The sequence below is a fragment of the Ambystoma mexicanum genome, chromosome 1q, assembly GCF_040938575.1.
Source record: "Ambystoma mexicanum isolate Mex_15411 chromosome 1q, UKY_AmexF1_1, whole genome shotgun sequence".
In the NCBI taxonomy this organism is placed as follows: domain Eukaryota; kingdom Metazoa; phylum Chordata; class Amphibia; order Caudata; family Ambystomatidae; genus Ambystoma; species Ambystoma mexicanum.
Window position 1 is genome coordinate 1,106,727,428 of NC_090922.1, and position 24,239 is coordinate 1,106,751,666.

At 47.9% G+C, this 24,239-nt stretch overlaps 1 protein-coding gene across 14 annotated transcripts in view; it reads left to right on the plus strand.

Moving 5' to 3' along the window:
- The first annotated feature begins 21,055 nt into the window (after nucleotides 1-21,055).
- The window catches only part of MTF2 (metal response element binding transcription factor 2), a 1,089,527-nt gene continuing 1,086,343 nt past the window's right edge, over nucleotides 21,056-24,239 (plus strand). For 9 of the 14 annotated variants that reach the window (XM_069641818.1, XM_069641822.1, XM_069641814.1 and 6 more), the window contains exon 1: nucleotides 21,056-21,242. The gene's annotated coding sequence lies outside the window, so the exon portion shown is untranslated. Of the gene's footprint in view, nucleotides 21,260-24,239 lie in introns of all 14 variants that reach the window. The other 5 variants (XM_069641820.1, XM_069641817.1, XM_069641821.1 and 2 more) reach the window with 1 other exon arrangement.

Genomic DNA, 24,239 nt, shown 5'->3' on the forward strand with positions numbered 1-24,239 from the left:
TCAAGGCTACAGAGAGGGAGCGTGGGCATTCCTTTCTGGGCTACTCATGAGGAGTTTTCAACGAACTCCTCAGTCCCGCGACCTTGCCCTTTCATATTCAGACAGCAATGTTAACAGTTGAGCAGAGTAAGCAGAATCTGCAAGAATTGCAAGCTGCAAAGCAGTTTTAGACTGTCATGATCTCTGCTTCCAAAAGGTCAGGGTTTTCCCAACTCCCTTGGAAGCAGATCCATAACCCAGGTTCCGAGTGCCAACCAGTCCCAATTGGGACCTTTTGGACCCAGTCCTGGCGCCAGTGGCACCAGGCTCATAAATATGCCCAGTCCCAGCGCTGGAAGCGCCGGGCTCATAATGCTTGGGTGGACTTACCTGCAGCAGACCATGCTGCTTACTTGCCTGCCAGTTGAGCCTCTGATCCTCTTCTGTTTGGAACTACTTTTCCTGTTGGGTGGGGCAGGAACCACTCCCTAGGTTCAGAACACTGGAACTCTTCTGGAAAGCAGGAACTCTTTTCTTACCTAGGCGTGGCTGTGGAAGGAGACACCTAAGCACTACAGGAGGCTATTTAAACCACACCCGATGGATGAATCTTGCTTTGTGTTATTCTGCATCCTCTGCAGCAGAACGCTCATCGTGTCTTCTGCATCTGATCCTGGGCCTAAGGAAAAAGGCTTACCATCCTGAATCCAGTCTTCAGCAACACCTATAAAGACAAGAAAGAACAGGTTAGCATTACGGTCTTCAGTGACAGCTCTTCACTTACCTGGTCCATCGGCTGTCACCAACGCCTCGCGCTGCATTCCGACATCTGAAAGACAAAGGCTTACCTACTCTTCGTGCGCTCCGGAGGTCTTCACACTGCATTCCGGCATCTGAAAGACAAAAGCTTACCAACTCTTCGCACGCTCCGGAGGCCTTCGGCGCTGCATCCCGCATCTGAAAGACAAAACAAGGTGCGTTTAAAGACATTGGGGAACTTTAATACTCACGTGCCATTACTCCTTTCCACATCTAACCCAGTGGGTATTCCGGCACCCTCCAGCCGCTCCGAACTTGTACCTGCAAAATAAAAAGACAGTTAGAGCGCATCGTGAAGCAGGCAACAAGCGCTTACTTACGTGCTTCCAGGCGCTTCTATTCATCACACGGTCTCCATCTTCAACTCACTTCAGCCCGTCATCCACCATCGCCGGAACCCTGCAAAACAAGAGACATCATTACTTAAGACTTTAAAGACATTAGAATTACTCGAAACTTACCGTTCGTGCAGTAAACGACAGACAGCAGTCCATTGAAGTCAAGAGGCCTGCTCCCCTTATCCAGTGAAGAAACTGGTTACAGCACCCTGCCCCGAGGCAGATGGAGAGCATGGCGTTCACTTACCTAAGGTGAGAGCGTTAACCTTCGGGGTTCTACAGGAGAAGAGAAAGGGAAGAAGAGAGAGACATTCAATAACCCAGTTCATTAATCCCATATTTTCTATCTGCAGACATCTTACCCTTCGAGTCAGACATACAGTGCCCAGAGGTCCAGCCCGAAGAGCCAGCCGTGTGTTACACATCACCTTTGAAGATACGGTATACGCTCAGTCAAGACCGGCGCCTCTACGGGAATCAGGTGAGCGTTACAGAACACAAAGCCTACCACAAAACTCCCGTCCAGGCGCTATGGAAACCTCGGATACCGACCAACTAGCCCAGTTACTTGGGGAACTAAGGGCAGAAGTGCATGCAGCCCGTCAGGAAACGAACGCTCTAAGAAGGGAACTGATTATTTCCAAGGAGCGAACAGATGATCTCGCTAGACAATTGCTACAGTCACAAGCCGGACAGACCCCGTTACCCGCATCTGGGGGAAATCTTCCTTCTACATCCTCTATGAATCCAGTGCAGATCAACCTACCTGGGAATGTACCTCTGGCTCCGCCCGAACGATTTTCTGGTGACCCAAAGAGGTTTGCAGTATTTATCAATCAGTGCCGGTTGCATTTCTTATGCCGGCCAGCAGCCTTTCCAACTGATCAAGCTAAAGTAGCTTTCGTGCTTTCGTACCTTAGTGGCAATGCGGCAGACTGGTCGATCCCTCTAGTAAATCAAGATGATCCGGTCCTCCATGATTTTCAAGCTTTTCAGCTCAGTATGGAAAAACTGTTCGCAAGACATTCACAGGGGCAGGCCTTGGACAATGAGCTTCTTTCGTTGCGACAAGGTAATCAAGACCTTTTGGCTTATATTGCGTCTTTCAACAGACTGATAGTGGAAACTCAATGGCCTGAGGACAAAAGGATTACGCTGTTTTATAGAGGTCTACGTGGAGAGCTCAAAGATGTGTTAGCCCAAGTAGTGAATCCCCCACAAGATTGTTCGGACTATATAGACTTAGTCATTCAAATAGATCACAGACTGCAGAACAGGAAGGCCGATCGTTCCAAGTTTGATGCTCGAGTATTTTCCAAACCGCCAACTCCTTCCAAAGGAGTAGACTCCGGGGAACCCATGCAAATAGGGGGTCTGAAAGGTCCTTTAACACAAAAGGAGCGGGAAAGGAGAAAACTGTTGCAATTATGCCTCTATTGCGGAAACTCAGGGCACTTACTTCGAGACTGTCCGGTGAAACCTGCCAAGAAGGCAGTAGGAGCTGCAGTTACCAAAGTTACAAACTCTGAGCAGGGAAACGACCTCGCCCGACAAGAATAGAGGTCCTCTTGCCGAGCGTGAAAACCAGTTCCGTGACCTCGCATTTCGTGATACCTATGGTCCTCATTAGCCCTGATAATCCGGATCGATTACATACAATTGAAGCTTACGTCGACAGCGGTGCCATCGGCAATTATGTGGATCATGAAATGGTTTTGAGGATGAATCTAACTCTTTGTCCCAAGGCTGTAAAGGACGTCATTACTACGGTGGATGGTACGGAGATAGCCTCCGGGCCAGTAACGCATACCACTCAAGAAGTGACGCTAGTAAGTCAAGATGGACACCATGAGAAGATCGTGTTCGATGTGATCAAGGCCCCTCAGTTTCAGATTATTCTAGGAATACCTTGGTTAGAGAAACACAATCCTCTGATAGATTGGCGAGCAAGAACGGTCCAGTTTCCAGAATGTGTCTCTACTTGTCACCCTCCACCTGGTGTTGCACTGGCCGCAATTTCTTCAGAGACTCCCCAGTTACCTCCCGAATACCTAGAATACCAAGATGTTTTCCGGAAGGATCAGGCTAACTCTCTACCTCCTCATAGGATTTATGACTGCCAGATAGACCTGATACCTGGATCTACTCCGCCTTGTAGTAGAATTTATGCCCTCTCCGAGCCTGAGAACCTTCAACTTCGACAATACCTGGATCAATACCTGGCAAATGGGTTTATTCGTCCTTCCAAGTCCCCTGCTTCTTCAGCTTTGTTCTTCGTTCCAAAAAAGGAAGGAGACCTTAGAACTTGTATAGATTATCGCTCCCTGAACCAGATCACCGTTAAGAATAGATATCCGTTACCTTTGATCCCTGAACTCCTGGACCAAGTCAGAAAAGCATGCATATATACAAAGCTGGATCTTAGAGGAGCTTACCACTTGGTACGAGTAAAAGAGGGCGATGAATGGAAGACGGCCTTCCGCACCAAGTATGGGCTATTTGAATATCAGGTCATGCCCTTCGGACTTTGCAATGCCCCGGCCGCCTTTCAATATTTTATGAACGATGTCCTCAGAGAGCTCATAGATGTGTGTGTTGTTGTTTACATTGACGACATCCTCGTTTATTCTTCATCGGAATCTGAACATCGGAAACACGTGAAAATGGTCCTCGAAAGATTGCGTCAACACAAACTTTTCGCTAAGTTGGAAAAATGTGTTTTCAACGTGACTGAAGTTGAATTCTTGGGATTCATATTATCACCTGGCGGAGTGCGTATGGATTCAAAGAAGGTCGATGCAGTTCTCAAATGGCCATCACCATCCTCCGTAAAAGGTGTGCAAAGCATGTTAGGCTTCGCTAACTTTTACTGCAGGTTTATCCCCGAATTCTCTCAAATAGTCCAGCCCATCACTGCCTTGTTAAAGAAAAACAAACGTTTTGAATGGTCTACCGAGGCGGAACAAGCTTTCCAGGATTTGAAGACTAAATGTATCTCTGCACCAATCTTAAAACACCCTCGCCCCGAACTCCCCTACATCGTGGAAACTGATGCTTCAAGCCTTGCCATGGGGGCAGTTCTATCACAAAAGGACCCGGTAACCAATCAGTTGCATCCCGTGGCATTTTGGTCCCGCAAATTCTCACCTCCTGAAATCAATTACACGATTACTGACAAGGAACTTCTGGCTATCAAGTCTGCCTTTAGGGTTGGCGGCATTATCTGCTGGGGGCCCGACACACCGTTACTGTGATTACGGATCACCGAAACCTGCAATATTTGAAAACCGCAAAAGCCCAATCCTCTAGACAACTCCGTTGGGCATTATTCTTTGCCGAGTTTGACTTCATAATTACCTATCGACCTGGTACAAAAAACGGTAAAGCTGATGCCCTTTCTCGGATGGGAGTGGAAGAACACTTGGTCAACCCTAAACCTGTACCAATCATTCCCGAACAAAGAATTCTGGGTGTAATCGCCACACAATCCATAGAGGAAGTTAAGGATAAAGCCAGGCAACTTGTAACTCCAGCAGACATACAGAATTGGCATCTGCAGGGAAAGGACTTTGCAGTAAAAGACAACTTATTGTATTTCCAAGAACGATTATACCTACCCAGCACAGATTTACAGAAAAAAGTAATCTCTTGTTATCACGATTCATTAATAGAAGGACATCCCGGTATAGCCAAGACCTCAGAAAAGATCAAGCGCTACTTCTGGTGGCCGTCTTGGAAAAAAGATATCAGAGACTTTATAATGTCCTGTGGAGTGTGCGCCCAAAACAAGAGTCAAAAGGTAAGACCAGCAGGCCTCTTACGCCCTATTGACATCCCACCTCGCCCTTGGCATACGCTTTCTATGGACTTCATCACCGATCTACCTCCATGCTCCGGATACAATACGATTCTAGTAATCGTGGACTTATTCTCCAAGATGGCGCATTTCATTCTGCTCAAAGGCTTGCCAACAGCAGCAACTCTGGCCCGAGAATTTCTCGAAAACATCGTCCGACTGCACGGTTTTCCTTCGGTTCTAATTTCGGATCGAGGTAGTCAATTTATTTCTCATTTTTGGCGAAGTTGCTGTCGGTCAGCTCAAATTGATGTGAGACTATCGACCAGTCACCACCCTCAGACCGACGGACAAACCGAGAGGACCAATCAAACTCTGGAACAGTATTTACGCTGCATGCTGCAACAAACTGAAAAAACTTGGAAAGACATCCTTTGGATAGCCGAATATGCCTACAATAACTCTGTCCATTCGGGAACTGGGAAAACCCTGTTTTTTCTTTTGCACGGCAGTCACCCTCGAACCTCGGAGTTGGATCCCCTCCAAGATCTTGAAACACCAGGAGTAGACTACCTGCATTCTACAATCACCCAAGCCTTTAAGGAAGCTGTTTCTCACCTTCAAAGGGCTAAAGAACAATACAAGAAAGGAGCAGATCAACATCGGAAGGAGGCCCCTCAATATCAAGTAGGGGATCAAGTCTGGTTATCCACCAAATATCTACCTCTAAAAGGGCCACGCACATTCAACCCAAGATACCTTGGTCCCTATTCCATCACTACCATAGTAAACCCAGTAGCGGTCAAGTTGGACTTGCCCCCGCACATGAAGATACATCCGGTCTTCCACGTCTCTCTATTAAAACCCGTGCAACCTCAAACCCGACTAACTAAATCTCCAAAACCTATCCTAGTTGATGGAGAACTCGAGTTTGAAGTCAAAAGCATTCTGGACTCCAAGATCTCCAAATCTAAACTATTTTACCTAATTGACTGGAAAGGCTACGGCCCCCAAGAGAGATCCTGGGAACCTGCTGAATATGTCCACGCTCCTCGCCTAATCAAAAGATTTCACCGAACATTTCCTGACAAGCCAAAACCCCCGGAGAAGCCCGGTTTGGGAGGGGCCTTGAGGGGGGGTACTGTCATGATCTCTGCTTCCAAAAGGTCAGGGTTTTCCCAACTCCCTTGGAAGCAGATCCATAACCCAGGTTCCGAGTGCCAACCAGTCCCAATTGGGACCTTTTGGACCCAGTCCTGGCGCCAGTGGCACCAGGCTCATAAATATGCCCAGTCCCAGCGCTGGAAGCGCCGGGCTCATAATGCTTGGGTGGACTTACCTGCAGCAGACCATGCTGCTTACTTGCCTGCCAGTTGAGCCTCTGATCCTCTTCTGTTTGGAACTACTTTTCCTGTTGGGTGGGGCAGGAGCCACTCCCTAGGTTCAGAACACTGGAACTCTTCTGGAAAGCAGGAACTCTTTTCTTACCTAGGCGTGGCTGTGGAAGGAGACACCTAAGCATTACAGGAGGCTATTTAAACCACACCCGATGGATGAATTTTGCTTTGTGTTATTCTGCATCCTCTGCAGCAGAACGCTCATCGTGTCTTCTGCATCTGATCCTGGGCCTAAGGAAAAAGGCTTACCATCCTGAATCCAGTCTTCAGCAACACCTATAAAGACAAGAAAGAACAGGTTAGCATTACGGTCTTCAGTGACAGCTCTTCACTTACCTGGTCCATCGGCTGTCACCAACGCCTCGCGCTGCATTCCGACATCTGAAAGACAAAGGCTTACCTACTCTTTGTGCGCTCCGGAGGTCTTCACACTGCATTCCGGCATCTGAAAGACAAAAGCTTACCAACTCTTCGCACACTCCGGAGGCCTTCGGCGCTGCATCCCGCATCTGAAAGACAAAACAAGGTGCGTTTAAAGACATTGGGGAACTTTAATACTCACGTGCCATTACTCCTTTCCACATCTAACCCAGTGGGTATTCCGGCACCCTGCAGCCGCTCCGAACTTGTACCTGCAAAATAAAAAGACAGTTAGAGCGCATCGTGAAGCAGGCAACAAGCGCTTACTTACGTGCTTCCAGGCGCTTCTATTCATCACACGGGCTCCATCTTCAACTCACTTCAGCCCGTCATCCACCATCGCCGGAACCCTGCAAAACAAGAGACATCATTACTAAAGACTTTAAAGACATTAGAATTACTCGAAACTTACCGTTCGTGCAGTAAACGACGGACAGCAGTCCACTGAAGTCAAGAGGCCTGCTCCCCTTATCCAGTGAAGAAACTGGTTACAGCACCCTGCCCCGAGGCAGATGGAGAGCACGGCGTTCACTTACCTAAGGTGAGAGCGTTAACCTTCGGGGTTCTACAGGAGAAGAGAAAGGGAAGAAGAGAGAGGCATTCAATAACCCAGTTCATTAATCCCATATTTTCTATCTGCAGACATCTTACCCTTCGAGTCAGACATACAGTGCCCAGAGGTCCAGCCCAAAGAGCCAGCCGTGTGTTACACATCACCTTTGAAGATACGGTATACGCCCAGTCAAGACCGGCGCCTCTACGGGAATCAGGTGAGCGTTACATAGACAGAAAACAATGAGCAATGGTTAACAAGCAAAATGGCGATTCTGCTACGTTTAAAATGGCCGCTTGTTGGTCAAGCATAACAGTCTATATTTCTATAATTCGGTGCATAAGACGGTTGGCCTACGGCCATCAAGTTACGTCTGTCATTCAAATGAAGGGTATTCACTTTTCCAGATTGACAGAGGAATAAGGAGAGGAAAGCAGGCCACTGGAGAAGGAACAAGGGAATAGCAGTAGCGACACAGGAGAACAAGGAGTGTTATCAGCAACAGAGAAGTTGCAATGCAATGCTTGTATCCCTTAGGATGTGTTCATGTCTGCGTGTGGGAGCTCCTCCACCAGAGCATAACGTTGCATATGTCGCGTGGTGCCATGTCTTGGTTGGCAAAGAGGTCCTAGTGAATGGCGTGATGTACGGGGTGCCATGTTGTGGTTGGTGTGAAGAAGGCCATTATCATATAGGGATCTGGAGCAGTATCGCGCTCTGCAGTAATGCACACTTCCATCTGTGCACACCACTCTGGTACTGGAATGAGGAAGAGGACAGTGGAACCCACTCTAAAGGTCAGGCCTGTCCCATTGACAGAGGTAAGTGTGGTCAGGCAAAAGACTTGCACCTGCAGCCACTTTAGAGGCTACAGGTGCATATAAAAATGAGAGATCTGCCTGGTGAAAGGGAACCGCCTAGGAAGCCAGGACGATGTTGAGCATGCTGCAGAGGGGCCAGTGAATAGGTCGTCGACTGCTGCAGGAGAGTGGGCAAGATGCAGAGGCCAGAGCGAGCAGCTATAGAGTTGAGAGCCCAGCAGAGCCACGAGAGGCGTATCCTCAGCTGGAGCTGGTGGACACAGAAGTCTCCACTATGCTGCAGGAAGCAGCAAGATGGTTCGGAAGAGGCGAGCACTACTCACCAGTACTCCTGACTTGAGAGAGAGGGGAGTGAGCGAAAGTAGAAGAGGAACGCGCAAGCACCCGGAGGAGCCGTCGTACACCGGTGAATGACAGGGAGAGAACACTCATGCCGTGGCGCTCCAGGGGCTTGGTATAGGAAAAGGAAGATGCCGAACGAGTGAAAGTATATAATGAATGGGGCTGGAAACCAAATGGACATTAATGAATACCGAACAAGCAGCAAAGTACTTAATGAGTTATTGAATACCGAACTTAAGAAAAGCTATGCAAAATATATGAAAATACTGCATGAGTGGAGAGAAAGTGATGTGTATTTACGAACAAAGTGAAAATAAGGAAAAAGCATTTATGAACAATGTGAAAGTACAAAGCCAAGTGAAAACCAGTATTGAGAATTTGTGAAGCAAGTAAAAGGCAAATGATAAGCACTATTGGATAGTGTGAAAGCAAGGTGGTGACAAGGAATAAACACACAAAAAGTGAATTGGGTGAAAGTCACGTGTTGGCAGAGTCAAGAGACTGCCAAGGAGAAAAAGGAGTACGGATGGACTAATATCATATGTGCAGGGAGGAAACCCATGGTGGCAAGGAATTCCAATGAGAATCAGTATACATTACAAAGTGCCCAGGGTTTTTGGCTGCGTGACCTATGATGGGCAGACCCTATGGTCCGACAACTGCGCCTAGACCGAGTAACCCCTACTTGGAGTGAACCAAGGAAAATCATGAGGTTGAAGTTGTTTTGCCTAACAAGCGTAAAAGTGACTAAAGAGAAGAATAAGCCAAGTGAATGGTTGAAAAGTTTGAAAGGTTACAAAGTGGATTTTGAATCAAGATTGAAATCTGAGAAAGTTGAATTAATTGTGTTGAACTTGGGGAAGGGAACCTACGAGGATATTTGGAACTGTGTTGAACTTGGGGAAGGGAACTCTGAGGTCTTTTTTTGGACGTGAACATTCTTCCATAGATTTTATGAACGCAATCTATGCATACATAATGTGATGAATTTCTGTATCTTGATTTTTTTAATCATATTTTTCAAAAGATGCCTGTTTAGGCCGAGCCAGCTGTCCCTGCAGGTTCTTGTGCACATTCTTCTTTGTGTTACTGCTTAACAGCTCAGCAGGAGACCCAAATTAAGTCATGCACGCCAACTCTCCAGAACTAGGCAGGAGGCTCAAGATTTTTATTCCAAAAACATTGCTATTTTTTACATTCTCCCTCCTAAAATGTTTACCCCAATGCAATCCAATGGAAAAACGTATTTGTCCTGCTTTCTGTAATAAAAACTCTTGCTAAACTCCCCACTCCCCAGGGGCTCCAAAATGTTGTCATGTATGTTAAGTGGCTGGCTTCAAAGTGCATTTTACAATTAGGATGTATGCTTGAAAAAAATTGCTGTAAAAAGTAGTGAAACTATATTATTTTTAAAAAAGAAGTGGAGGTCACTGCCATTAGTTCCAGCTCAGTTCGACCTCTGGCAGGGGTTCTGTCTGTGTATAAAATCAACTCTGTCATAATTTGTGTGCCTAAATGTGACGTTTGGCAACATTATGTTACGTTGTAAGTGGGAAGAGCGCATGCGCGAGCCTCATTCTGGCCACGTATGCGCGTGTGTGAATAAACGTGTCCCGTACGGCAGTTGCCGCCGGGACCTCACAAGCAACAGAGGTGTCTCCATATCTCTGTGTATGATTCCATGTGTGAGTGAGATTGAGGCGGCCCGAGGCACGGCCCGTACCCCAACATTGGCGACGGGGAACGGCTGCCACGAGAAGGATGATTGGTGCGCGCGAGTGCATCAATCAAACACCCTCTCTCCGACGCAGCCCGGACCCGACACAATAGCGGGCGGCCATCTTGATTTTAGCGCGTGGCGTAGTTGCAGCCCGGGAGGGTGCTCGTGCGCTACCCACGTGCAGTGACAAGTAAAAGAATAATTTCTGGAACCCTTGTGGCCCCCGCACTAAGGAGGGCCGCAAATCTGATCCACGAGGACCCTTTCTCTCTACATGTTGGAGAACATGCAGGCAAGGCCCAGGACCCCAGCTTCTGGAGCATACTGGAGGTGAGAACCCACCACAAGTCACTGCCTACACGCCCAGGTCAGCGGTGGACCCGAGAAAAACAGGTTTGCGGCCTCCATCTTGAAGTGAGGTGCCTGTGTGACCTGTAAGGATGGGTGACAGCGAAGGTGAGGCAGCTGCACCTGTGAGAGTGGCCCTGCGACAGCATCGATCTTTGGCGCCCATGCAGGAGTTTGATACCTCAGGCACACCCTCCAAGCTAGGTCCCAAGTGGCTCATCTGGATAAAGAAACTGGATATGTTTTTCAGAGCGACAGGGGAGGACGATGAAGACGCGAAGGTCGCCACACTATTATACTCGGCAGGTACTGATGTACTGCACATATATACGAACCCTTGAATCTTCAAGTGGTGATGTATGCGGCTGTCAGAACTGCGCTCCAGAAGCACTTTATCCCATTGTCCAACGTAGATTTCGACAGGTTTGGGATGTGTGGGGAGAAACAACACAATGAACAATCCTTGGAGCAGTTTTGTGCACGGCTGCGTCAACTGTCGAGCACGTGTAAGTGGGACAATGAAGAGGTAATGATTAGGAACCAGGTGATACAGGGCTGCAGCTCTGTCATGATGCCTACCCCGAGGACCCAGACCAAGTCCAGCAACCCCGGAAGCAGGCATCAAGTTATTCCAAGCAAGCCCAACAACCCCTGCTAGGGGCTATTTGGGTGCAGTCCTGGCGTCTATGGCGCCAGGCTCATATGGAGAGTCAGTCCTGGCGCCATAGGTGCCAGACTCATTGATTAAAATTTACCTGATGCAGACCATGCTGCAAACTTACCTGATGCAGACCATGCTGCAAGAGCTCCAAGACAAAAGAGGTTTGGAAGGGACTACTTTACCAAGGGACTATATTTTTACTCGGGTGGGGCTGGGGAGGAATTTTACATGGGACTACTTTGAAGGCTATTTAAACCACGCCCTAAGAGCAGCACACGCTTCGTGTTATTCTGCATCCAGCAGCGTAACGCTCACCGTGCCTGCAAGTCTGCATCCAGTCTTCTGCCACGCCCCCCTCGAGTCTGGAGCTCCTAGAAAAAGGGAGAAAGAAGGAGAAAAGGTTAGAACAAGAGCAATACCTTTTATCCTTACCTGAATTCCCGATCCATCGTGCCTTCGAGCTGGAAGAAGGAAGTTATTTTATGTGCGTCGCCTCGCCTGCTGCAGCGTCGCGCTGAACTCACCGGCCTTCACAGCATCTTCACCTTCCACCGCATCCTTCTGCATGTTCCGCCGCACTCCAGCACCTAAGGGGAAGACAAGAACAGCAAGGTGAGCCAAGGGAATACACAGAGGCAATATTAGTTACCCCCCATAGACTTACATGATTTTACCACCGGGGGTACTATTCCTCTTCGCGGGTCGGCGCAGCTTCCACTGCATCCTCGCCGAACCCCGGCCCCTAAGGGGAAACAAAAGGACAGCAAGGTGAAAAAAAGGGACAAACAAGGGGAAACCTCCTCACCACAATAGACTTACCTGATTTTACCGCCGGAGGCATTATTCCCCGAGACTTCATATTTTCTCTCAGCGCCTGAATAAAGGAGAAAGCAACAGGTTACATATTGACATTATTTTATCGAACTGTGTTGGATAATACAAATCCTTACCTGAATATTACCGGTTGCCACGAGGAACTCTTCGCTAGGGTCAAGTTGCAACCTGCAAGGAATCGGACAGAGTGAAAGTCAGACATTTGAACTCTTACGAACTACATACTTACGGCGTCTTGCCGGGAATCTCAGAGTCAATATTGTTCTGGAACTCACCAATTCCTTCGAGCCAGTGAAGCAACTGGTTATCTACGCCCCCTCCGCTCAATGCAGGATGGAGAGCTCATCTTTCCAAACTATCAGGTTAGACTATAAGAGGGGACATCAAAGGTGATCAGTGGGGAGAACAGTGGGAGTGAGGGGGTTAACGCTCAACTCCACGGGTGGTTAATTCCCTTTCTCCATTTGCAGAAGAATATTCCTACGGTCCAAGCAAACGAAGCTAGGTGGGCCAGTCCAGTCCGTCATCTCGGCACTACGTGTCACATTGGTGGAGACCTCAGCTGTCCAGTTCAGATTGACGCCCCTGTGGGAGCCAGGTGAGCGTAACAAGCTCCAGCAAGCTGAGGAGGCAGATTTTGAGAGAGCCGGGCATGACATTAACGCAAATCCTGGACAATGGCAGGGTCTATGAACTCGCTGAGAGCAGAGGCGTGAAAATGGACGCCGCGGTACGCCCGTGCAAAGGAGAAGAGGCGTTTGCTATTGGGAAGTCCACCCCAGCAAAGTCACGCTGGAGCCAAAAATGCCAGGAAGCATCCCCCACACAAGGCTCCCCGGCAGTGTGCCAGTACTGCGGGTATGACTTGCCACACGCAGAAGACTGTCCGGCAAACACAAGGGTGTGTGGGAGGTGCAATACACCCGGCCACTATGCGAGGATGTGTCGAGCTCCAGCCCCGGTAACGACACACAGAGGACCCGCAAGAGCAAGTGGGGGCGGCTTCAGGAGACCGCGGAGCGTCGCCGAGCTGGAAAAGGACGCACAGAGGCTCAACATTGCAGAGGAGGAAGAGGATGATGAAGAGATCTTCTTTATTTCAAACCTTGCCACAGGAGCCAAGAGAAGGAGGCAACCCACCTGTGTCGTTGACATTCAAGGTGCCCCAACACCGGTACTGATTGACACAGGGGCCTCTGTGTACGTGTTGGCCACGGAACACTACAAGGCAATCCCTGGTCCACCGCGGCTGGACAAATCAAAGGCAAGAAAATACACATTTGGGGGTGACACGCCTTTGCCGATACTGGGCGTCTTTGTTGCACCTGTATCACATGGCCCGAATGCAATCAAGGTGCGATTCTACGTCACCAACGTCAGTTCGCACTCGCTTCTGAGCTGCGCCGCATCGGAGGCCCTTAACATTGTAAATTTTACACTGGCAGTATATCAGGACGATTTTGAAAAACTTTTGGCCAAATTTACAAACATCTTCCAAGGGGTGGGCAAATTACAAGCAGACCCAGTACGCCTCCATATTGATGAGACGATAAGACCCACGGCTCTCAAACACCGGAGAATACCCTTCCACCTCAGATCGCAAGTGGAGAAAGAACTACAATCGCTCATCGAGATGGACATCATTGAAAAAGTTGAGGGGCCAACGCCTTGGGTCTCATCCATTGTTGTAGCACCAAAGCCGAAGCAACCCGGCGCGGTCCGCATCTGTGTGGACATGCGGCTCCCGAATGCTGCTATTAAGCGGAAACGCCACATCACGCCTACATTGGATGATATTGTGAGTGACTTGCAAGGGGCTAAGGTCTTTTCAAAGCTCGACCTGAGGTCCGGGTATCACCAGCTAGAGCTCCACCCGGGCTCGCGATACATAACAACATTTACCACCCACGAAGGCCTCTGTCAATTCAAGCGCCTTAGCTTTGGGGTGTCCTCTTCCGCCGAAGTGTTTCAGAACACAATAAGATGAGCGCTGGCATGCCTAAGGGGGGTGATCAACATGAGCGATGACATTCTGGTGTTCGCGTCGTCTCAAATGGAGCACATGAAGTGGCTAGAGCTAACACTACAGAGGCTAAATGAGCTGGGCCTGACACTGCATCATGAAAAATGCGAGTTCTTTCAGGATCGCATTGGATTCTTTGGATTCATCTTTCACGCAAACGGGATATCACCTGACCCGGAAAAAAAATGTGACATCCGGGAGGCCGCTGCGCCTCTATCACCTACCGAGGTGCGCAGCTTCCTCAGAATGGTTAACTATTGTGGACGGTTCATAAAAGGCCTTGCTTCACTATCAGAGCCGCTTCGCGCTCTGAAAAAGAATGATGTACCATGGACATGGCACACAAGGGAGCAGGAGGCGTTACAGGACATCAAGAAAGCTCTCGCAGATCAGGACACGATGACATATTTTGATCCAACTGCGGAATCTGAGATGGTGGTGGATGCCAGTCCGGTGGGGTTGGAGGCTGTACTCATGCAGGCGGACGTCAGGGGAAACATGCGCCCAATCGCCTATGCAAGTAAGGCCCTAACAGATACTGAAAGGCGATATTCACAAATCGAGAGGGAGGCGCTAGCTATCTTGTGGGGCTGTCGGCACTTTCGCCTCTATATCCTGGGGAAACCAGTAGTGGTGGTGACAGACCACAAACCGCTGATACCAATCCTGGCGGGCGTATCGACCAAGCACCCGCCGCATATTGAACGTTGGATGCTTGCTCTCATAGAGTACGGAGTGAAGTTGGTGTACAGGCCCTGAATGAACAATCCTGCCGACTATCTGTCCCGTCACCCGAACAGCAAAAGGGAGCAAGGTCCGAGGGAGCTGGTGGAATGTCAGGAGTTTGTCCACAGTATTGTCGAAGGGGCCATTCCGGTAGCACTATCAAGGGAGGTGGTGGCCACATTTTTAAAATCATATGGTCTGCCATACAGAGCGGAGAATGGAAAGAAGTGCTCAACAACAACACGAGGCGTGAGGAGAGGGCACAGAGAAATCTAAAGGCCCTGTGAAAGGTGCGAGATGAGCTTTCTATCTCCGATGATAGCCTCCTCCTCTGAGGGCGACAGATTGTTGTCCCACACGCACTGGTACCCCGAGTTCTGGAGCCGGCACACACTGGTCACCAAGGCATCGCAAAGACAAAAGCACAGTTGAGACCGAAAGTGTGGCTCCCTGACCTAGCGACCCAGGTGGAAGGGCACGTGAAGAGGTGTATACTGTGTCAAGCAGCAAGACCAGCGGAAAGGGCACCGCCCATCAGATCCAAGGACAGGAGTGAACCTCCGTGGGGTACTGTTCACGTGGACTTTGGATTGATTGGGAGGGGAATGTACTTTTTGGCCGATGTCGACCCGTGGTCGAGATACCCCGAAGTTGAGCTTGTGGACTCCACTGCAAGTGACCACACCATCCTGGCCCTTGAAAAGATGTTCGCAACGCACGGCTTCCTGACCGTTCTCTGCTCCGACAATGGTCCACCATTCACTGGGAACCAGTTCGCACAATGCCTGAAGGAGAGGGGAATACAGCATAAGAAGATCACGCCACTCTGGCCCCGGGCGAATGGGGAAGCGGAAAGATTCATGAGGACATTGAATAAAGTATTCTGCATGCATCTCGGCGAATGGGGGAGGAGAGTTGAAGAAGAACATGTTTGAATTTCTAATGGAGTATAGATCAAACCCCCACCAATCGACCGGGGTGGCTCCAGCTGAAGCCCTATTCGGATGCTGCCCGAGGGGATTAATCCCGGAAATAGAAGGGCGCGAGCCGGGCCTGATTGGCGATGACAGAGTTCGTCAAGAGAGAGCCGCCAAGAACGCAAAGGAGAGTGAAAGGAGAGGCCTGTTGGATAAGGAAGTAGCAGTAGGAGATTCTGTGCTGGTGAAGAACCGGCCACCGGAGGGGAAGCTATCGCTCACGTATGAGCCACAGCTGTGGACAGTTACCCACGTAAAAGGAGCAATGGTAACAGCGAAAGAGGGACAGTAACGCGCAACAAGTCGTTCTTTAAGAAAGTAGAGGCGCATACCAGTGAAGGAGTGCAGGAGGATGCAGCAAGACAAGAGGGGAGGGCAGATACCCCCGAAGCAGACCGGCGGGAGGATGTGCCACCCATCAACGTCACACCGCTGCCGACCTCAGGGAGTAGTAGCAGCCGGTATCCAGCGAGACAGGGACGCCAACCACCAGTGCGCTTTAAGGACTATATCATGGAGTCAGGAGACTGAGCCAATATAGGACCATGACAGTTGACTCACGTTGAGTGTGGTTAAAGTCAGTTTGTTAAAACATTGTTATATGTTATTTCTGTTTAAAGAAAAGAAGGGATGTTACGTTGTAAGTGGGAAGAGTTCATGAGCGAGCCTCGTTCTGGCCACGCATGCGCGTGTGTGAATAAACGCGTCCTGTACGGCAGTTGCCGCCGGGACCTCACAAGCAACAGACGTGTCTCCATATCTCTGTGTATGATTCTGTGTGTGAGTGTGAGTGAGGCGGCCCGAGGTACGGCCCGAGCCCCAACACATTGGACGTGTTTCTTCTTGGCATAACTGGAAAATGATTACTTGTTATCTCCCCTTTGCTCGCCCCACATACATTCCACACAATTTTTTTCCACCCCATCTTGTTCTCTTACTGTTTCCTCCCACAGTCAGGGGCGGCGCCAGGCATGAGCTTGGGAGGCCTAAAGCCCCCTCCCCCTTTGATGCAGCAGGCATCACTCTGCTGTTAAGCTAGACTGCTAGAACCTGTCACATTTCTCACCTCGGAGAGCAGTGTATTTACTTAAGCAAATACACTGTTCTCTGAGGTGAGAAAACAGGCATTGAAGTGAAGGTAGAGGCAGAGGACAAAAGTCTGCCATGGGGATATTAGTAGACCCCCCCCATGTTGCAGCTAACGGCTCAACTGCTGGCTCAGCTTTTGCATGGCCCATGCTTTCAATAATTTCCATGAACTCAAAAAAGTGTATTTAAAAAAGTGGATTTGTGTGCACACAGGGATTGTATGTATGCATGCATGTATGAATGTATGCGTGCATGTGAAGAAGTGTGTAAGTGGGTGCATGTTTGTATGCTAGGTGGTGTCTTCAAGTGCACACCTATGAATGAATGCAGTGTGAATGATGTACACTGCGCATGTTGATGAGCGCACAGTCTAAATGTTATGGTTGCTCCTGTGAATGACAGTTCAGCTGTGTGGGTGTGTGACTGGTGGGTGAATGTGTCTATAGCTCTGTGTGTATGCAGGCTGGAACCTGGGGAGCAGCACTGGAGCATGAACATTTTTTGACAAGAGCATTCCATGTTTTACTACCATTTTTGGACAAAAGAAATGCAACATGAGTATTTTTATGTGATGGTAGGGTTGGAGGGGGTGGAGGTGAGGGAAATACTACCGTGGGGCTGGCCTGGCTGGGTCTTACTGTGGCATGGACTGTTGAGCATGCCATGTTTTACTACCATTTTTGGACAAAGGAAATGCAACGTGAGTATTTTTATGTGATGGTGGGGTTGGAGGGGGTCGAGGTGTGGGAAATACTACCGTGGGGCTGGCCTGGCTGGGTCTTACTGTGGCATGGAATGTTGTACTCGCATTAAGGGCAAAGCCAACATGGGTGTTCTTACATGTGTAGGGCACGTTTCCTTATTTTGACTTGGCCTTTTATTTTACTGGTGTTAAGATCAAAAGCAACATATTCTTACATAAAGGGAATATAACATGATGAGTGCAACGTAAGTGTTCTTATATGGGGGTATTTGTGTAATGATAATATGTAATTTATATGGCGCTTTCGCCAAAGCGCTGAATAGAGAACATATTTACATAAAATGTATCACTCAACCGAAGTTTGCACTAATTTAATGACTTTTATTTATTTATTTATTGCATTTATTGACAGCAGCCAAATCCGTAATTATCACTGCGCTGGTACAACTTGGTGAGCAAGGAAAACACAGTAAAGTACAGAGTAAGAGAGAGGTAACAAGGTGCAAAAGCAACATAATAGTACAAGGTCCGTAGAGGGTAGAGATCCGATAGGTCACTTTGAAGTATGAAAGGCTGAGTTCGCCTTGCCGGGATTTGAACCTACGAATCACACTCAGATTACAACAGCATGCGCTCAGCCCTCTGAGCTATTTTATCGGCTAGCCAGCAAGAGCATGTTTTCTTACTGTGGCATTGCAGTTTATTACTGGTGTTAAGTCACTGTCAACCATGCCATCCTGCTCAACCATCTCCGTGATAACCTGGGTATCACCGGTCAGGCTCTGGCGTGGCTGACTTCTTTCCTCTCCAACCAACCCTCCCAGGTCCAACTTCGGTCCTTCCTCTCCAATATCTTTTTCTCTACCTGTGGTGTCCCCCAGGGATCTAACCTCTCTCCCTGGCTGTTCAACTAGTACCTGGCACTCCTTGCCCACCGCATTGCCGCTCTCTGCCCCAACTTTCAGTGCTATGCGGATGTTATACAGCTCATTTTCAGGCTACCCTCAGCCTCCTCCTCCCCTTCCCTCATCTCTGACTGCCTGTCTGCTATCCAGGATTGGTGTGCCGCCAATGACCTCTGCCTTAATGCCAGTAAGACTGAGATTCTACTAATCTGCACACCCACTCCCTCCTTCCCTGCAGCTCTCTGCCAGTCTCTCTTGGCCCACATCCTGTTCCCACCTGAAAGTCTAAAAATCTTGGGGTTATCTTCGACTCCACACTATCTTTCTCACCTCACATCTCCGACGTCTCTAAGAAGTTACACTACCAGCTGCACCTCCTCAGAGGTATTTTTCCTTTCCTCTCCTTCCCCCAGAAGCTCACCGTCTCCAGAGCCCTGGTTCTCTCTAAGCTGGACTATTGCAACAGCCTCTATCTAAATCTGCCTTCCTCTACTCTCCGCCCTCTGCCACTTATCCAGAACAGGACTGCAAGACTTGTCCTTGGCCTCAGGCCCAGGGATCGTATCTCTCCAGAACTGAAATTTCTGCACTGGCTCCCAGTGGCTGTGAGGATTAAGTTCAAAACCCTCTGCATTGTCCATAAGGCCTACTGAGGCCTGGGGCCGAAATACCTTCAACTCTCTCTTCCCAAATATCTTCCTTCTCAAGCTCTTCGCTCATCTGCCTCCAACTCCCTCAGGGTCAGTCGCTTCTCTAAGCAACAAGTTGGTGGTAGATCTCTCTCTTCGGCAGGGCCCTCCCTCTGGAACAGCCTTCCTGCCTCTCTGAAACTTGAAGAGAACCATCTACTGTTCTGGAAGCACCTCAAAACCTTCCTCTTTGCTTCTGCTTTCTCTCCCTCTCTCCCCTGCTGAATTCCTGGCTGAAAACTGCATTGATCAAATCTACCTGGCCACCCTGTCTGATTTCATGCGCAAGCACCGCCAGCTGCACACCGGCACTGCCTCCCTGGCAACCCTCGCACCTAGGGACTGTTTCTGTCTCCCTACAGTCCCCCTACAAGCACTTATGTCTGCACTTACTCTGCACTTGCCACCATCTGCCAGTTTTATTAGCTTATTTATTCTACTACCCCTTGTACTGCACTTCCCACTCTCCCTTCCCCCCTCGCACTTTTCCCCTTTCCCCTTTCTCCCCTCCCATGAACTTGCGCGATCTGAATGACACCGGGTCTAGTAGGATCGTTGTCTTTCGTCCCTTTTGTTCCCCCCCCTTGCCTTGAAACACTTGTGTATAGATGCACTATAAATGCCATATCATATCACATCATATGAAGGCCAAAGGCAACATATTCTTACGTTGGGGTGGGGTCCTTCGTGCAACCTACAGGGCAATGATTCTTTTTACTGTAGCATGGCATTTTTTACTGCTGTTAAGGAGAAAATACAACATCATGAGAGTTACTATATGGGGAGTGGAGGATTTGTGTAGCCAGCCACGATATGTTTTCTTATTGTGGCATGGCTTTTTTTCACTGCCATTAAGACAAAGCCAACAGGAGTATGTCCTTCAATGGGGATACTGGCCTGTATTGGGAGCGCCAGCATAAACATGCTTTGTTATAGTATCCTTACTGGCATTATGTACAAAGCAAACATGAGTATTTTCCTATGTGGGAATAGTGGCATGTTTAGGTGCACCAGAATGGGCATATGTGAGCACAATCAATATGAAAATGCTTTTTTTACACTTGCGGAGTACTGGCATATAGTGGGTAAAGGCATTATGAAAATGTGTTAAATGTGTTTGAAAATGTTCTTGTGCATTGTTGGTGGCTTGACATCTAATTGACTTTTTAATGTCTTACCATGTAAACTGTGTGGCTTTTCACCTAATTTATCACAGAAAGTGTACTGAAAAATGCACTATTTCAACCCATTATTTAAAAACTTTTCTCAAGGGGACAACCTCCCCCTCTCCTCATTGGTTCGTCCTCCCTCACTACTCTCTGTCACTCAGGTGCATTTGACTGGGGGAAGAACAGCCCTTCCTTCTGCAGGCTTTTCTTAGTGTGGGCCTATACTACATTAGCTCCAGGCCCCACTTGTTACAGAATCATGGCTATACAAAAGCTGAGTTGGAGTGAAAGATGGATATAATGGGCCAAAGGAAAGCATAATATCTACTCAGCTTCCTGGAATGGCGTGGGGGGCGTTGGTTTGGTAATTAGAAGCACAATAGCTTTAATGTCCAGCCTCACTCACTAACAGTTTTCTAAACTGCCATCCAGCCCCGCCCCGCCAAATTTTGAGGCTGGCTCCGCCCCTGCCTACAGTATGTTGCTCAAACAGTAGGCATTGATCTTTGCGCACGCGCAGCTTGGTTCTTTAATGGCGGGAAATCTTATTTTCAGAGCTGTATCAATTACACATGAGCAGTGTTAATCCAATTTACTGCTTAGAGTCAAGACATACGTTTATGTCTCTTCTTCTGTTGACGGAGGAGCCTAAATTATGGGAGACATACAGATACGGACACCAACGTGAGCATGCGCAATGAAAAACTGCCAGACGGCATCACGTGGTGTAGAACGTCTTAGGTCCTTTACTCTCTTTTGAAGTAGTCTATCCGATTCCTTGATGTGGCGGACAATGTGTGTCTGTGTTTAGGCTGTGCCTTATGACCTGCTGTTAAGGCAGGGTGTCCGGGTGGGTATTTCTTGAGCCACCCTTTCATAGGAGCACAGTCCGGACCAGGTGACCGTGAGAGGGGGCTTTCTGGCGGATGTGAAGTGAGTGGTACTTAAAGGTAAACGGGGGAAGGGGTGCATGGAGTGAATGGAGTGAGTGTTGTGTACCTGTGGTATGAGTGACATTGTGCGCGAAGAAAACCGGTGACTGCAACTCGGTGTTTGGGGTGGATGTGGGTACTTGGTAAAGTGAAGGTTTATATGGATTGGCAGTGCCAGTGTGAGAGAGGACCTGTGTTCTTGGAGAGCGTAACATGGTGCCAGTGGTGTACATACTTGTTATGAAAGGGGTGAAATAGATTACACCCCAATGTCTGAGTACACCCATTGAGATAGGCGGGGAGATGAAAAGTATAATAAGTCCGTTCCTGAGGATTGTGTTTCTCTCCCGAGTTTCTCCTTTTAGGGGTATTACTTTACGTTGCACATTTGCAATAGAAATGCCTCCTTTTCAATTCATGAATTTTGATTGTTTGCTTAAGAGCCAAGTAGAATATTCATGAAGAGTTCGAAATAGTGAGCGGACAGTTAATGTTGTTTGTTGCACATGTTATCGCGTTTTCAAAAAAGAACAACCGGCATGCATTGTGTGCAGCATGTCTGTACCCGTGGTCTGCACGCTCTGCGCCTTGTCTGAATGGAATCGAATGTGTATTAACCACTCATATGTGCATGTTCTGCAAACAAAGTAAACTTATAGAAAAGTACAGCCTAACACACCATCACGACCCCCGTTGGCGTTTTCTGTTTGTATTTATGTTGCTCTGTTCGTTTATGCGATGGAGAGTGCTGACGTTTATGTCCATCGTACATTTATACACATTCTTACAGAACACCCATACTGCCACTTTTATCAGTCATTTATTTTTTTATTACGTACTCACACAGAGTACACTTGGGGTTATTCGTTAGGCCACTTTGTGCGTTAAGCCCCGGCTTAGAATACTTCCTTCAACTTTCAACGCATATGATTCAGTTGGAAGTTCAATAAATGTCATGTTTTGGGGGCCACCATGCCAATATCAATATGTGAGGATGGAAATAAACGTGTAGCTTTCATATCGATCATCAATTTTCCGATTGTCATCCTTGATTATTTTTCCTTGAACAAGGTTCAGCCACTTGTGTACCGCAATCACGTCTTTAATTGCATTTATTTATTCAGAGCGCGTTGGCTGCTGTATTACCTTCAGTGCACTAGATGACTCTAGCCGTGTTCCCATGCGCGGGTCATCCTCGCACACCGAAGCGTGACGTCACGACTAATGGCAGTTCCACTGTCATATTCTTGCTGACCACGGCTGTGAATGGGAAGTTTGGGTTATTTCTTTAGCACTGCTTTCATAATCCTAATAAATGACAAACCTGTATTATTACAGCTGCCCCTCTTAAACATTTTCCTTTTCTTTTTATTTCTGGCTGACGAATGTTATTTGTGCTATTTTAATCTTGGGTAAGGCACTACTGCACATTTGCGAGCTCTACATTGAATAGTATCTTTACTGAAGAGTCCATTTCACAATCCTTCTAACTGAAGTTTCGCTACCTCACCGAACATGAGTCATGTCTTTGGTCAGTTGAATGTCACAGTATTTTGTTTTGGTGATTGGTGTTAAGATGTGAGGTAGGGCTCTGACCATTTACACAGACCAGCTGTGGAGCCACGTTGGTTAAACCAGGATGCTTTGTTTTACATAGTCAGATATGTGCAAACTCCAGTTACTTGAAGGTGTGTACATAGCAGGATCAGGTAGACATCAAAGGGACAGACCCCTGCCATACTCGCTCCCAGCTCAGTTCCCCAACTTCATAGAAAACTCGCATAACATTCTCCTGAGCTGTCCATCATGCATGCACTCCTGGCCAGTACATCTCCCTTCCTATAAACGGTCGCACACCACAACATCTCTCTTCCATACAGCATTTCTCTGCCACACCCAAACAACCTTCCATTCAGATCTACCACTCGGGGAATACAGAGTCTGCCACACTGTCGCAAACACCCAAGGGTAACCACAAGAAACCAACTGTGCACCAAAAGGTGGGGAAACGAAAGAGGGGATCACAGAAAAAATCGATACAGTGCCAAAGCTAAACATTGCTGCAGAGATCCACAAGCTTACACACAGGTAAGGTGGTGTTGTCTATAACCAGAAAAAACACAGAAGGGGTATGTAATCCTCCTAATTCCGGACACAAACATTTGCAATCAACTCCCTCTCATCACCCAAATAAAAGTCACACAAGAATATCAACCACCAAGATACTAATCAAAACGCTCATTCATAACTTCAAACATCTGTGCATACAAACATCACCAAAAGCGAAACACTGACACATCACTGACTATGCATGCACTACAACACTCAACAAACCAAAGCGGAATAGTAGAATGAGGCAGCAAAGCAACATGTGCAAGCAAACCTCTCACAACAGGTGGTGTCATGTCACGTCCAACCTGACACCCCGGAAGCGAACCTTGTTCATCTCTATCATGTTAATCATACAACCTCCCCACGCCACAAACATCCAGTGTAATAACACTCTTGCGCATGTTTACACAAACCCGCACACTCCTCATCACACAAACATAACAAATTAAGCAGATGAGGTGCTCCTGGTAACACCCAGAACCAACTATAATCCTAACATCCTAATGAACAATGAGCAACTAATAGGGAAAATGTGGCCAACATTTTTACAATGAAGCTATGTATGTGCTTTCCAGCTGTTCTATTCAATGTGTAATTTTCTATACTTTTATCACAACCTTTTCACATTTTAGCTACAATGCACACACCACTTTTCAACCTGCACAATTTACTATATATATATTTTTTTTTTTATAGACATGTGCACCGCTACTTAAGACACATGGACATTTACCCGTTTCCATTTTCTTTTTTTTTTTCCTTTTGTATGTCCAGCCAAAGGACAGTCCAGGGCGTGTGCCATAATTGGCTGCTCAAATACCGTTGAAGCAGTCAGCACATCTTTAAGACATCCACTGGGTGCAAAACCTGTACAGCATGAATAAAG